Source organism: Leptonychotes weddellii, chromosome 9 (genome assembly GCF_054177405.1).
Source record: "Leptonychotes weddellii isolate Sample4059 chromosome 9, ASM5417740v2, whole genome shotgun sequence".
NCBI classification, from domain to species: Eukaryota; Metazoa; Chordata; class Mammalia; order Carnivora; family Phocidae; genus Leptonychotes; species Leptonychotes weddellii.
Genome location: NC_138377.1, coordinates 87,971,027 through 87,987,375, shown reverse-complemented (window position 1 = coordinate 87,987,375; position 16,349 = coordinate 87,971,027). Strand labels below are relative to the sequence as shown.

The window sequence follows — 16,349 nt, the reverse complement described above, 5'->3', positions numbered from 1 at the left end:
AGCTGCTAACACAAGTTTCCGTGAGAGGCCTGTGTGGTTACTAACTGGGGGAGACGAATTGTAGATACAAAAGGCTGTGAACAGAAAAACACAGTGGTTTCAGATCTGAGCCCCAAGTCACAGGGCAGATGCTCCAAATTCTAGGAATTGATTTGCATTTGGTTTATTTGCACATGGGCAACTCTATGTGACATGCTTGGGTAAGGAGCCCCAGGTTTGTTTTTTTTGGAGGAATTGATTTATTTAACGATTGTTAGTGATTCTTCCAAGCAACTCTAAAATGCCTGCTTTTGTGAATAAAAATCCAGTAGTGGTAATTCTAACTAGTTTAACTGTCAATCTTTATACTAGGAAAAGAAAGCAATGTTAATAAGAATAAATGGGAAAACTGTAATAATGCTACCAGTTCAATCCCTATGAGGGCAGTAACATTGCTATCTAGCAGTGTGAAGGCTTTCCCTTGGTACTAGTGGAGACAGTCCTGTCTCACTAGGTTGCAGGAAACAGTAATACTGAGAATAGTTCTTAGAGAATGTAGACTCCCTTTGAAACTGGGTGAATTCATTCTGAAGCTATTACAATTCCAAGTAAACAGTGTGAGAACGTGTACAGCGAGAACATTGCTGTTTTAGTCACCAGTTTATTGTATGTCTGTGGTTAGTAGGAGTCATGAGCTACAGTCTTGAGTGAGAAGTAAAAAATACTGAGTTTGTCAGCATAGACAGAAATGCCAAGATATAAAAATAAAGTTCCAATTATGTATTGTAGTTGCAGATGAAATGAGGATTTATTTCCCCAGTTGGGGAAAGCCTTTTGAGGAAAGAGAATGGCATAATAGTCTAGTAAGGTGCTTGTAGGTTTTCTTGCCTGGAATGGAGAGTCCATGGCAGGAAATAAGAAGTGCTAGCTGGGCCATGATAGCCAGGACTCCAATTATTCATATTCTAGGCCATTATAGCTGCAAGGTAGAGTGTTACGGAATGTTGGTTGGAGTCCATGTTGAGGAGTTGGAATATGATACAGTAAGGAATAAATTAGTTGCTTGATGAATTGTGTGTTTAAGTTCTATATTTATTTCTGTATTGTAGAAATAAATAAGGATAGAAAAGAAATCTCACGGAAGAAAACTTATAAAACTTGGCAGAAGTTTAACAGGAAGCTAACAAAATTATTGAAGGCTCACTCTGTGTTGAATTTAGATCTCAGAGGCTGTTGCATTGGAGAGAGGGTGTTTTCATAAAACTTAGAGGACCTCAGTCTTTGAAGTTGAAAATAAGACATCTTAAGATTTTGAATCTAGGTAGGTTCTAGTTTGGGATGTGTGTCATAGTCTGGGATTTTATCTGACTTGCAATCTAATATTTTTGTTGGGGATTGGTTGAAACTTTGCAGTCTTCCAGAAGTATTTGGCTTGTCATTTGGGAAGCACTGCTCCAGAGTCGTGAGGTAGAAGTTTGGTGAATTTGGAGGGGAGGGGTTCGATTTTTTTTTTTTTAAGTAGGTTCTACACCCAGTGTGGAGCCCAACGCGGGGCTTGAACTCATGACCCTGAGATCAAGACATGAGCTGAGATCAAGAGTCAGATGCTTAACTGACTGAGCCACCCAGGCACCTGGGAGAGGTTAGAATTAAAGATACATTAACAAGTATATTTTTGCAGGTATATATTTGTTATCAAGTTGGAATTAGGCTCTTTGGCAAATGTACATATATGATTTTTGGAGCAGAATTTTCTATTTGTCTTTGCTTGCATAGATGATGGCAAGGGATACAATACACATATTTGAACTTTGGATTTAGTTTTCATAAGAATACAGATAGAAAGGGTGCCTGGGTGGCTCAGTTGGTTAAGCGACTGCCTTCGGCTCGGGTCATGATCCTGGAGTCCCTGGATCGAGTCCCGCATCGGGCTCCCTGCTCGGCAGGGAGTCTGCTTCTCCCTCTGACCCTCCCCCCTCTCATGTACTCTCTCTCATTCTCTGTCTTAAATAAATAAATAAAATCTTTAAAAAAAAAAAAAAAGAATACAGATAGAATCCTATACCTATGAATTGAATGGGATATTAATTTGCTACCTCTTTTCCTAAGAATTAATTGGGATAAGTTTGTAAAAATGCTGGAGACTGTAAAATGTTATACAAATATTATAAAAATTATATTGTTTCCAGGCCTACTTTCATTTGGAATCTATTAGTTTCAAAATAAAGATGGATAAAATGTATTTCTAGAAGTTGAAATGCTAGAAAGTTGATACCAAGCATTAGAAAATAGAATTTATCTTTTTATTTTTTTTAAAGATTTTATGTATTTGATAGAGAGATAGCGAGAGAGGGAACACAAGCAGGGAGAGTGGGAGAGAGAGAGAAGCAGGCCTTCCGCTGAGCAGGAAGCCCAGTACAGGCTCGATACCAGGACCCTGAGATCATGACCCAAGCTAAAGGCAGTCGCTTAACCGACTGAGCCACCCAGGCACCCCTAGAAAACAGAATTTAAGAAAATCCATAATTCCTTCACAATTTTATCACTTTTGAATATTAATCATTCAATCTTTTAAAATGCTTATTATGAATTTGCATTGTAATATTTATGCAGTTTTGTATCCTTCAAAAAATTAGTGTGTAGTTAAAGTGTATATGCAGAGCAGACACTGAAACATTTATAGACGAGAGACAGTTTTGGTTGTCATACCTGGAGGGATGCTACTGGCATCTAGTGAGTAGAGGCCAGAGATGCTGCTAACTATCTTAAAATGCACAGGACAGTCCCCCACACCAAAGAATTGTCTGGCCAAAATGTTAGTAGTGCTGAGAGTGAGAAACCCTGCTCTAAGGAAATTTGAGTCTTTTTACCTTTTTTTTTTTTTTTAAATTTCTGATAGCTTGCTGTCTTAATTGATTACTCAAGTTTCATAAGCTTCCATATTTCTATCCTGTTCAAACCTTTTTCCTCCTAGTGTTCTATGCGCTGCAGCTCTGAAAAATTTACTTTTATCATTTATCTTCCAGCATTTCCCATTCTTCATCTTCCAGTTTGTGGTTGGAAAGTAAATCTGATTCTGCTTATTTATAATAGCAATTGAATGACTGATAACTCATGAGGATTATTTAAAAACCAAACCAAATCAGTTGCTTGTTAACCGAGAAGAGCCATGGATTAGTAGGATTTTAGTTTCTGTGGGGTAGTTTTGAGAGACTCTGTCAGCAGCTTCTGCAACTCTGTCTTCAGAATTTGTTCTACTCAGTTTCAACTTTTCACAAAATATTCTCTTCAAAATTTTAATGCATAAGTTCTCAAAAACTTTCATTATCTTTTTTATAACTCTATTCCCCCTTCCTCTTATTATCATCATTAACACCTTTGGCAGAATTATTTTATTTGCACATCCAAATTTCCTGGAAGGAGGTAGAGGTAGATGCTTTGGGGTGTCATATGGGAGAAGGGTGAAGTAATGAGAATGGGCTTAGGATGAAATGTGGGTGTGGGGTAGATATACACCAACTGGGGAGTTGTGGCTGAGCCCATTGTGTGTGTGTTTTATTTAGGTAGGTTGAAAGTCACAGTCCCTTACATGGGTTACTGTCTGTACTTGTGTCTGCGCTTATTGAAATGGTATAAAGGCATTTCAAATGAGCACAGAAATCTAAATTATGTACATGTTCCATTTTTGAATTTGTAAGTTGTATTTCATACGTTAGTGGTAGAAATTTAATACATTCAGTATGTTTTAATCATTGATGTTTCGTGCCCTTTGTGATTGATTTAGTTTATAATTTAAAAAGAGCTACTTATCTTAATTTCTGAGCCAGCTAGCTTTATTATTTTTAATTTTTAGAAACCAGTTCATCTCAAAAAGTGGATGTGTTGAAATATGCTCATAATTGTAGGACACACCCTAGTATCTTGAACTTTCACTGGAACTGTTAGGTGTAGACATTTACTTGTAGAAAATGATCTAATTCATTTCTAGTGAAGAAATTGATACTGTGACTTAAGTTTGAAGTCACATTGTAGAAGTAACTTTTTCTTTTTTTTTTTTTAAAGATTTTTATTTATTGTTAGAGAGAGAGACCATGAGAGGGGGAACACAAGCAGGGGGGGTGGGAGAGGGAGAAGCGGGTGCCCCGCTGAGCAGGGAGCCCAGGACCCTGGGATCATGACCTGAGCTGAAGGCAGACGCTTAAATGACTGAGCCACCCAGTCCCCCCCAGAAGTAACTTTTCTAGGAGTACAGTAAAGGTACTTACATATATTGCTGAAATGTAGGACATGATAGTTCCTGGAAGTCTACCTTTGTCATACAAGGGAACAATTTTGTTAGTGGTATTTAGTGCTTCAAGATCAGAGTGAATATATATCAGATATAAGAAGCATTGGTCAACACAGTGTGATGTCTAAGACATAGTTGATGACTCAAGTTTCTCAGGAAGGAAATACACTTTTCTGTTGGGGAAAAATGCTCTTGATACTTAATTTTAGAATTATACAAGTGAAAAGTCTGTTGAAAACAACTTGATTACAAGTAATTTTTGAGGAATGGAAATGTGCCAGCCTTAGCTTCTTCTTACACATCCTCTCATTTATTGTAATTGAGTTTTTCTGTAAATAGGAAGCTCTGTAATGTCAAAACATGTTTGCTAATTTTTCTTCCCCCATTCTTAAAATTGTAGAATAAAGTTTCTTTGATATAGATAGAAAAAAAAGTTTGTTATGTAATATTGCTGTCCCACACAAAGATGATGATATTGATGATATGTGATGATATATCAGCAAGATATATTCTGATTATTTTTTCATCTTGATGTTAATGAAATTTTCATTCTATGTTTTTTGCCCTATTCTTATATTTAATTTAGATTGGAACAGAAGATTGTAGGTTTTGGATTCAGAAGCTGGGAAGGAAGCTTTTGTTTGCAGCATTCCTAGAAAGTAAGATGCTAACTACCCATGAAATATGGAAAATATTCATAATGTTTAGCATTTATGGAATTGTTATTATATGCCAGGCACTGTTGTTAGGGCATTTTGTGTATTAACCCAGTCTTTACAACATCTCTGTAAGATAGGTTCTGTTATTTTCTTTTTTTTTTTTTTAAAGATTTTATTTATTTTTTGACAGAGAGAGAGACAGCGAGAGAGGGAACACAAGCAGGGGGGAATGGAAGAGGGTGAAGCAGGCTTCCCGCCGAGCAGAGAGCCTGATGCGGGGCTCGATCCCAGGACCCTGGGATCATGACCTGAGCCGAAGGCAGACGCTTAACGACTGAGCCACCCAGGCGCCCCTGGTTCTGTTATTTTCATTTCACAAATGAGGGAGCAGGATCAGGGAGGATAACATCTTCAATGTCAGAGAAGTCATATACTTATTGGGGAAAACTGGGATTTGAATCTGGTCAGTCTGGCTCCAGAATTCATGCTCTTAAATACTATACTGCCTCTAAGAAACATATCTTGTGCTTTGAAAGGCATTGTATAGTGAGGTTGTTAGATTCTGCCTTTGTACAAAGAATTATTTTGCCATCAATTTAGGCTCTTTATACTTATTTGAGCCATTTGGCTTTTGGTCAGTCAAGTTCTTTACAAGGTTTTTCTTTTACATTAGAAAATGTTTAGAATTAAGGAGAGGAAAGCACCTTTTAGTTTTTTTTTTCTTTTACAGTAGAAAATGTTCACAATTAAGGAGAGGAAAGCAGCTTATAGGACATTTTATTCATAATACCATATCAGTTTTGTCATAAATTTGTGTATGTTCATTTTTTTTTTTTTTTAAAGATTTTATTTATTTGATAGAGAGAGACACAGTGAGAGAAGGAACACAAGCAGGGGGAGTGGGAGAGGGAGAAGCAGGCTTCCCGCTGAGCAGGGAGCCCGATGCGGGGCTCGATCCCAGGACTCCGGGATCATGACCTGAGCCGAAGGCAGACGCTCAACGACTGAGCCACCCAGGCGCCCCCGTATGTTCATTTTTTAAAAGCTTGAGGATACACAATAAATCTCTGGATGGTGAGATATAAGTTAATGTGTTTCTACAGTAATCAGGAAACAAATATTTTTTTAAAGCAGATTGCCTTTAGTAAGAACCAGTATCCGAAGTCACCAGACTTTGAAAAAAATTACAGGAAATAAAAATACTATTCTCAAACTGTAAAAAGGGAGACACTTTCTAAGCTCTCCAGTGGCAAGGAGACCAAGTTATGTTTTTTTTTTTCTATTTTTTAGAACTTGCTGGCCATTTTTCTACTACTCCTGCTTGTAGGTGATTTTCTGGTATTGCTTTACTTTTTCCCCAGTTTTTTTTTTTTTTAATAAGTTTTGAAAATTAGTTATGTTTTCTCCATCTAATAGATCCAATCCAGTTATCCTTTACCAATTTTACACATAGGCATTTACTCAGTATATACTATATTTTTTCCCTAACTTTGTATCTTAAAAGCTTCTATACTTTCTGAGAGGTTGAAAGTATAAATAGTCCAATTAACATTTGTATACCTTTGATCTAAATTTATTAATGGTTATCTTTTGCCGTGCTTGCTTTATCGCTCAAGAAATATAAGTAAAAAATACGTATTTATTTGTATATTTTTTCCTCTGAACCATTTGAAAGTAAGTTGTAACACTAAAGACTTCATTATGCATCTCATGAGATTAATGACATTATCTTACATAACTAATAAGATTACTTTCTCTTTTTAAGTGTGGGGATGTTCAAATTTCCCATGAAGCTTCTAAGTACTAGGCACTGTGTGAATTTATTACATGCTTTCTGAGGGCCAGATTTCCGTCAGCTACAACTAAGGACCAGAAAGTAAAATGTTGGGATGCTTTTATGTATGGGTAAAATAACGTACAGTAGAGAAAGGAGGAGACATCATTGACAGAATACTGCAGGATGGAGCTATTTTATGTAGGAACAATGGCACAGTAACAGTAGCCTATAGGTTATCATATTTTATGAGGACATCTTAGAATAAAGATGTTAATAAGGATGAGCCTGGCTCAAGAAGATGTTAAAGTAGAGGAAAAAATTAATAATGGTTCAAATGGAAAGATATTTGGACATAGATAAACTTCGGTTATCTAGAAATTTTCCTCAGTGGAAGCTGTCATTTTCTGCTGATGTTGGATTACTAACATCTTACTTGTACTTTAGGTTAAATGTATTTTATTTTTATCATTGTGAGATAACAGATTTGTTTCTCCATTGCTAAGGACTTTACATGAGAACATCGTTACTGAGTATTCTATTCTTAATAGAAGGAATAAAAAGGTGTAACAGATTGCTATCCTTTGAGTCCTTCTTGTTAACCTTCCCTGTCTTTCGTTTTGCCCCTCATGGGTATTATATCAGAGTGATAAAAAAACTCCAGGTCTGTATTAAGAGGCAACAACAGAACATTAGCTCTTTTTCATTATTGTTTTGTTTTTTACTCACAGATTTGTTGGCTGTGTTTCCTTTTGTACAAATCTATTTCATGTAAATAGAGGATTTAACTTAGAGGAAGAAAATAGTCTATTATGGGCCACAAATCACATGTTAATTTAAATTGCAACAGACCTTTGAAAGAAGTAGTTTCTGTTCCTGGATTTACTTATAAGTTGCTTTATTTTTTTTTTTTTAAGATTTTATTTATTTATTTGACAGAGAGAGATATAACGAGAGAAGGAACACAGGCGGGGGAGTGGGAGAGGGAGAAGCAGACTTCCTGCTGAGCAGGGAGCCTGATGGGGCCTTGATCCAGGGAGCCTGATGGGGGGCTCGATCCCAGGACTCTGGGATCATGACCTGAGCTGAAGGCAGACGCTTAACGACTGAGCCACCCAGGCGCCCCATTAGTTGCTTTAAATAACCCCTAATATAGTGATGACCCTCCATATTTATTTGTATCTCTAGCCCAGTCCTCTCCTTTGATTTCCAGCCTCCTGTATACCAGCTATATATTGGGTTAAATGTCTAGTGGGCATCTCAAACTTAACATGTCCAAAACCAAACCTCTGATTCTCCTCACCCCTTGCCTTTTGTAGTCTCTCCTGTCTCATAAATGGGAGCTCTGGCCAAAAACTTTGAGTTATATTCTTCTTTCTCTTACCCTCTGTATGCAGTCCATCAGCAAATCCTGTCAGCTCCTTCTGCAAAGTATGTGCTGACTTTGAATACTTCTCACTAGTTCCACCGCTACTACCCTGGTTGACACAAGACAACATCCATCTCACTTCAATTACTGTAAACCCTGCTAACTCTTCTCCCTGTTCTCTTGTTCTCCCGGTCTTTTTTCAACATAGCAGTCAATGTGATCCTGTTCCAAAGGTACTCCTTTTGTCAAAACCATCCACTGGCAAATTGTATACCTTAAAATGTTACAAATGGTGAGTTTTATGTTATATGAATTGCACCTCAAAAAAAACAATAGCAAATAAATAAATTTAAAAAACCCCATTCAGTGGCTTACTATTTTAAGTAAAAGCCAGAGTCCTTCTAAGTGGCTTGTGAGGCCCTACGTGATGTACATTGTATGCTTATCTCCCCCGCAGTACCTCTACAGTCCCCCCCGCCGTTTGCTTCTGCTCCAGCTGCACAGAACTCTGTAAAAAATGCCAGGCTTGTTCCTGTCTCAGGGACTTTGCCCTTGCTGGTCCTCTTATGTGCAACACTTCCCTTCTAGATTGCTGTATTATCTACCCTCTTTGTTTTTCTTTTTTAAATTAAAACTATTTTTTTAAAATAGTGGTGAAATACACATAACATAAAATTTATCATCATGACCATTTTGTGCAGTTCAGTAGTGGTAAGTATTGTAGTCCCGCCTTAACTGTGGTTTCACTTTCCATAGTTTCAGTTACCTAAGGTCAGCCCCAGTTTAGAAGTAGATGATCCTCCGGACTTAGTGTCAGAAGGTCAGTATTAGCCTCACTCTGTGTCACAATGCCTGTGTCATTCACCTCACTTTATCTTATAACTTAGGCATTTTATCATCTTATATCTTCACAAGAAGGAAGCATGATTACCATACAGTAAGGTATTTTGAGGGACAGACCACATTCACATACATTTTATTACAGTGTTCTAATTGTTTTATTTTACTATTAGTTATTGTTGTTAATCTCTTATGGTGCCTAATTTATCAGCTGAACCTTATCATAGGTATGTATGTATAGGAAAAACCGTATGTCCAGTGTTTGTGCTGTCGTTGTTTCAGACATCTACTGGGGGTCTTGGATTATATCCCTTGCAGATGTGGGGAAGGGAAGGACTACTGTACACTTAGATTGTTGCATTTAGTTCTCTTTTAAGTCTTTGCTTAGATGTTAGTGAGATCTTTCCCTTACTTCATATAAAAAGACCAACCCTTTCCTTAGCATTCTATTTGCTTACCCTGTGAATACACTCTTATAGCCATTTAAAGTTATTTAGGGGCGCCTGGGTGGCTCAGATGTTAAGTGTCTGCCTTCAGCTCAGGCCATGATCCCAGGGTCTTGGGATCGAGCCCCACATCCGGCTCCCTGCTCAGCGGAGAATCTCACACTCCCCCCGCTTGTGTTCCCTCTCTCTCTGCCTCTCTGTCAAATAAAAATAAAGTTATTTACTTATTTTATTGTCCATCGTCCTTCTCTAGAATAAAGGTCAATGAGGTCAATAACTTATTCGTCCACTTTTTTACATTAGAAAATGTTTTTGTCCACTGCAGTATTCCCAGCCCCTGAAACAATGGCTAGGATATTAGTAAGTGCTCATTATATATGTGTTAAGTGATTAGATGAATGAATATTGAACTAAATAATTTTATTTTTTGTGAATTATGTAAGAATCCTAAGTGTTTAAGTATGTCTGGAAAAAAGCCTTGAAAGCTTCTGATTAGTCTTTTAACTTAAATTGACTTTAAAGTGAAATGAAACTACCATTTTTGTTAGTGTATTTGTTTTGCTTAGTGAGTATTTTTATATGTTCTGTTAAAAAACTAGGTAGGTTGAATGAGTTAGAATTTTCTCTCTAAAAACCAAGTTGCTTTTTCTCAACTAGTATGTGTTCCTATTTTTAAAAATGTTATTTTTTAAAAAGATTTTTTATTATTTTTAAGTAATTTCTACACCCAGTGTGGGACTCAAACCCACAACCCCAAAATCAAGAGTCACATGCTCCACTGACTGAGCCAGCCAGGCCCCCGCCCCAAACGTTATTTTTTGAAAGTTTACTTATTTAAGTAATCTCTACACCCAACGTGGGGCTTGAGCTCATGAGCCCAAGATCAAGAGTTGCATGCTCTTTTTTTTTTAATTTTAATTTTAATTTTTTTATTGTTATGTTAATCACCATACATTACATCATTAGTTTTAGATGTAGTGTTCCATGATTCATTGTGCATAACACCCAGTGCTCCATGCAGAACGTACCCTCTTTAATACCCATCACCAGGCTAACCCATCCTCCCATCCCCCTCCCCTCTAGAACCCTCAGTTTGTTTTTCAGAGTCTATTGTCTCTCATGTTCGTCTCCCCCTCCGATTACCCCTCCTTCATTCTTCCCCTCGTGCTATCTTCTTCTTTTTTTTTTTGTCTTAACATATATTGCATTATTTGTTTCAGAGGTACAGATCTGAGATTCAACAGTCTTGCACAATTCACAGCGCTTACCAGAGCACATACCCTCCCCAGTGTCTATCACCCAGTCACCCCATTCCTCCCACCCCACCCCCTACTCCAGCAACCCTCAGTTTGTTTCCTGAGATTAAGAATTCCTCATATCAGTGAGGTCATATGATACATGTCTTTCTCTGTTTGACTTATTTCGCTCAGCATAAGAGTTGCATGCTCTTTTGACTGAGTTAGCTAGCTGCCCCTAAAAAATGTTATTTTTAAAGCATTGAGCAGTTGTCATTCACTGCAAAGTTAGACCCCAAGGGGAAATGTAGAGTGTCTTCATGCTTATTTGATTATACTCAATAATTATAAACTTTATTGTTAACTCGTTAACTTTATGTTAAGATGAAACTTTTTTAAAAAAAGATTTATTTATTTTATTTGAGAGAGCGTATGCACACGAGTAGATGGAGGGGCAGAGGGAGAAAATCTTTAAGCATACTCCCTGCTGAGCACGGAGTCCTACACAGGGGCCTGATCACACGACCATGAGATCATGACCTGAGCCAGAACCAGCTGAGCCACCCAGGTGCCCCAAGGTGAAACTTTTATTTTATTTTAAATTTTATTTATTTATTTGACAGAGAGAGACACAGCAAGAGAGGGAACACAAGCAGGGGGAGTGGGAGAGGGAGAAGCAGGCTTCCCGCGGAGCAGGGAGCCCGATGCGGGGCTCGATCCCAGGACCCTGGGATCATGACCCGAGCCGAAGGCAGATGCTTAATGACTGAGCCACCCAGGCGCCCCCCAAGGTGAAACTTTTAAAAACCCATTTTCATTTTGGACTGAATTTAGAATCACAGAATGTTAGAGCTAGAGGGAGGCTTTGTAGTCTTAGCTGGGTCACTTAACCTCTCTACCTCATTTTAAGATTAATTATCCTTGTTCTTTACAGTTATGAGTTAAATTAGATAATAATTTAGCCATAATTTACTGAATTTTTACCTGTTATGTGCTGTACACTATTCTGAGCCCTTTACCTATATTGTTTTAATCCACATAATAACACCTCAGGTACAGATACTGCTATTTCACTTGTTTACAGATGGGGAAACTGAGGCACAGAGAGATTAAGTAACTTTTCCAAGATCCCTAAATTAAGTAAGTGGCAAAGCTGGGATTCTAAGTCATGAAGTTCTACTTATAAATAAAGAAAATGCTTGCTAAACTGTTATAACATGAAGTAGGATATGTTGACCTGCCATGGTAATTGAAAAACTTAATTGCAGTAGGAATATGAGAGTTATAATTGTCCAGAAAGGCATGCAAAATGGTGATAAAAACTGCATAGGTAATTACAGAGACAAGCATCTGAAATGCAGTTGTAGCATCAGTAGAAGATTTTTAAAAAAATTACCTGGTGAATAAACCTATAATAATTTTATTTTTAACCAATTGCATTTTGCAAATGCTAGGTCTGCTAGAAATTCTGGTACTTCTTGGTAAGTGTCATTAACCCACATAATTTCTCATGATTGCTTTGTGTTTCTCTTATCAGCAAGATATAGGCTGCTTTCTTTATAAATATGAATGAAAATGGGAATTTCCATGAAACATTGAGTGGATTCATTCTTTTTTTTAATTCAAATTTTGTTAGTTAACATACTGTATAATATTGGTTTCTGGAATAGACTTCAGTGATTGATCAATTACAAGTAACACCCATTGCTCATCAGAACATATGTGTTCCATAATACCCATCAGTCATCTAGCCCATCCCCCCCCACATCCCTCCATCATCCCTCAGTTTGTTCTCTATAATTCAGAGTCACTTATGGCTTGTTTCCCTATATCCTTCCCCCTCTCCCCATATGTTCATCTGTTTGCTTTCTTAAATTCCATATATGAGTGAGATCATATGGTATTTGTGTTTCTCTGACTGACTTATATCACTTAGCATCATATACTCTTAGCTCCATCCATGTCATTGCACATGGCAAGATTCCATTCTTTTTGATGACTGAATAATATTCCATTGTATATGTACACACCACATCTTTATCCATTCATCAATCGATGGACACTTGGGTTCTCTCCATAGTTTGACTATTATTATTAATGCTGCTATAAGCATTGGGGTGATGTATCCCTTTGGGATTCATTCATTCTTAAAGCAAATATTTCTTGAGCACCCATTTTCTGTGTCACTCTGTTCTAGGCACTGAGGATACATCACTGAACAAAATAGAGTCCTTTTTTTTCAAGATTTTATTTAAGAGAGAGAGAGAGAGAGATCACAAGTGGGGAGGAGAGGGAGAAGCAGTCTCCCCGCTGAGTAGGGAGCCAGATGTGGGGCTCGATCCCAGTACTCCGGGATAATGACCTGAGCCGAAGGCAGACAGCCAACCGACTGAGCCACCCAGGCACCCCATAAAGTCCTTATTTTCATGGAATTTCTGTTCTAGTGGTGGAGGGATATATGTTAATAAGAAGTAATATGAAGAAAAATAAAGCAGGATATTATTATTTTTTTAAAGTTATATTTATTTAAGTGATCTCTATGCCCAGCATGGGGCTCGAACTCATAACCCCAAGATCAAGAGTTGCATGCTCTTTTGACTGAGCTAGCCAGGCACCTAAAGCAGGATATTAGAATGAGAATGACTGGGATCTGTGCTTTTAAATAGGGTGACCAAAGACAGCTTCTGAAGAAATTGAGTAGATACAGGAATGAAGTGTGGTTTCCAGCCTTGCTTTGGGAGAAGATGTTCTAGACAGAGGGACAGTAGGAGACTAATGTGGCAGATAGAATAAGGGGATAGTGGTGAGACAGTTATGGGAGTAGAGTAGGGGAATGCAGTCCTTTATAAGGCTCATGTTCAGTCCCTAATTCCCACACTGTTCAAGGGTTGCCTGTACTTGATTAGGAATTGGAGTAGACAAATAGGCAGCTTAAGAAGAAGGGAATCAGGAAGATCTGCAACAAGGGGAGATCAGATAAAAAGGGGAGTAGGTCAGAGGCCAAGCTCTGTTCAGATAGATTTGAGGAGATGGGTGAATATTTAACTGCATCAGTGAGATTTGGTGATAGAGCTGCATTCTGCCCCTACTTTTTGAGCTTTTGACTAGTTGCTGAAGTATAGGAACAAATCTCAGTTGAGTAGGTCCATACTCTGTATGTGGGAATAGGCAATTTTGTGATATCTGACTGAGCTAAGTAGTGCAGAGGGTTGGAGATTGGCATGGGCTCCCATGGAGTAAACTGTGCCAATTTCATTCACTAGCTGTGGAAATCAAGGGTATACATATATATTTCCTGGGTCTTTAAAAGGTATGTTCTTATTTGGTATTTTATTACATGATTTTCTGCATCTTAGAAGTAGATGTCAGTTTAGGTTTTGAAAGGTCCCTGCCATGTGCTGTATTTTGATATTTTCTTCTTCCTCCTCAGTTTTGTTTTTTGTTTTTTTTGGAAGATTTTATTTTGAGGTAATCTCTGCATGCAAATAGGGCTCGAATCCACAACTCTGAGATTGAGTCATATGCTCTACGACTGAGCCAGCCTAGGCACCCCTCTCTTCAGTTTTTTATAATTACATCAGAAATGTGAATGTGAATGGTGTCTTGCCTTGTTTATGATGAGGGTAATAGAATTATTGTAGAAAATCATAAAGTAATTGAAACCAGAATTATCTTCTTGGCACTGCCTTCTATTTGCTGGGTGACTCTGGGCTTGTTATGTATCTCTCAAACCTCAGTTTTCTTTAAAATGGGCTAATAGTTCTTACTTTATATATGTCTTTTGGTCGGGTTAAATAAAAAAAAATAGAACACTACAGAGCCTAGCAGATTGCAAGTGCTCAATAAATTTTACTTCTTATTAGATCCAGTTTTAAACATTATTTAATTAATACTTAAGAAGTTTATCTAATCAAGATATTTTTTGTATGTAGTGAGCTATCAGTGTATACTTAAAACAGAATACATTTTGAAAATAGGCATATGTAGTTTTGGATGTTTAACGCTTAAAGATATGACATGTGAAGCTTTTTTTTTTTAAACAAGTGTCTTTTCGCTAGATTTTTTTTTTAAGATTTTATTTATTTATTTGACAGAGAGAGACACAGCGAGAGAGGGAACACAAGCAGGGGGAGTGGGAGAGGGAGACGCAGGCTTCCCGCTGAGCAGGGATCCCGATGCGGGGCTCGATCCCAGGACCCTGGGATCATGACCTGAGCCGAAGGCAGACGCTTAACGACTGAGCCACCCAGGCGCCCCTTTTAGCCAGATTTTCATGTGAATTTTAAAATACGAGATTTCTAAAATAGGAATGGGAAGAAACAACCTTAGCATCATATTATGAATATATTATATGATAAAATTAAAGATACTCTTGTAAAAATCAGGAGCAAAGTAAAAATGCTCTACTGTTATTTAGCATGGTTTGTTAGTCCTGGGTAGTGTAGTAAGTTTTAAAAAAAGATAGAATTACAAGTAGATGAATAAAAGATTTAAATAAGAAAATCAGAATCAAAGTACCAGCTAAACAGAGACAGAGAAAATAATATTCTTAGAATTTTGCATGCAAAATCAAGGGGCTCATGAATCCTCTGCAGAGGCACCTGGATCTCATGTTAGAACTCATGTTGTAGAGGAAAAAAAGATGGTTTATAACTAGTCAGTAAGTGCTAAAGTGACTTTCTACAGATTTGATGCCTGTTTTGTAATGTTTTGCCTATTCAGCTCTGCTGTTGTAGTATGAAAGCAGTGACAGAAAATACATAAATGAATGAGCATATAATTGTGTTGCAAAAACAGGTGCCTGGCTGCAATTGGCTTTTGGGTTAATTTGCTCACCTCTGTTTTACATTAATTGGGGACTTTTTCTAATCAGTACTTTTACCTGTGATAGCAGGTAAGGTGTTTCTTGCCTAAGTGGTAGCACCAGTGGTAACTAGCCCTATTAATACACTATTAAATGCTTAGATTGAAGCGAGCATGTAGAAAAAGAAAGATACAGCTGCTGGTAGAGGTCAGGGAATTTCTGTATACAGAAAGGTTGCAGGGCTTCTGAAAGTTGGATGTACTTCTGAAAGTACAGATCACTGGGAATCATGTAGGTCTGGGTAGACCCTGAGTTGCTTGGGGGATTGCAAAGGGGAGTGCAAGATTTTGCATTGCTAACAATTCCCCAGGAGATACCCATACAGCCAGTCCCCAAAACACACTTTGAATAGCAACGTTCTGTGTGTCAAGACTGAAACATGCACAAACGCAAATTTCCAGTCTCTGTGGTAATAGTTAATGAATGAACTTGTTATTTGAACACATGGTGAGTAGTAGGCTCCCAGATTTTCTTTTAGCTTTTTAGCTTAAATGTTGAGTTGGAACTTCAGTACTGCTAAGAAGTTCTTGGAAATGGTGTAGTTTCTACTTTCTTAACTGATATTTTCTCTTGATGTTTGATTTCCCGCAGTGTTCTTTTGGTACCTATGATCACTAGTTGTCATTTAATCTTTTTGTTTCCTCCATTTCTTACTACTTATGTCTTATTAACAAAAATATAGTTATTTTTGAATAATGAGTCATTACAGGTTGCTTAGTAGTTTCTTGGAGGTGAGTAGAATGTTGATTTCATTAATTTTCCTTAAAGAGGACAAGTTGTAATATTTGAGTTGTCTTTGTTTTTGATTCTGGATTTTTGTTTTTGAAAATTTTATAACTTAGGGAAAGGTAAAAGAAAGGCCAGATAGCCATATACCTACCTACCAGTGTGAGTC

The 16,349-nt window shown here is 37.5% G+C and overlaps 1 protein-coding gene and 1 long non-coding RNA gene across 5 annotated transcripts in view; one reads left to right on the top strand and one right to left on the bottom strand.

The window, feature by feature from the left end:
- The window catches only part of LOC102749095 (uncharacterized), a 476,674-nt gene that overhangs the window by 117,254 nt on the left and 343,071 nt on the right, over nt 1-16,349 (bottom strand). The window lies entirely within an intron of this gene.
- Nucleotides 1-16,349, top strand: part of ADAM10 (ADAM metallopeptidase domain 10) — a 136,343-nt gene that overhangs the window by 5,653 nt on the left and 114,341 nt on the right. Inside the window, exon 1 of one of the 4 annotated variants that reach the window (XM_081831167.1) lies at nt 4,905-4,926. The exons of the other annotated variants lie outside the window; for them this stretch is intronic. The gene's annotated coding sequence lies outside the window, so the exon portion shown is untranslated. Of the gene's footprint in view, nt 1-4,904; nt 4,927-16,349 lie in introns of those variants that run through there. 4 annotated transcript variants of the gene reach the window in all.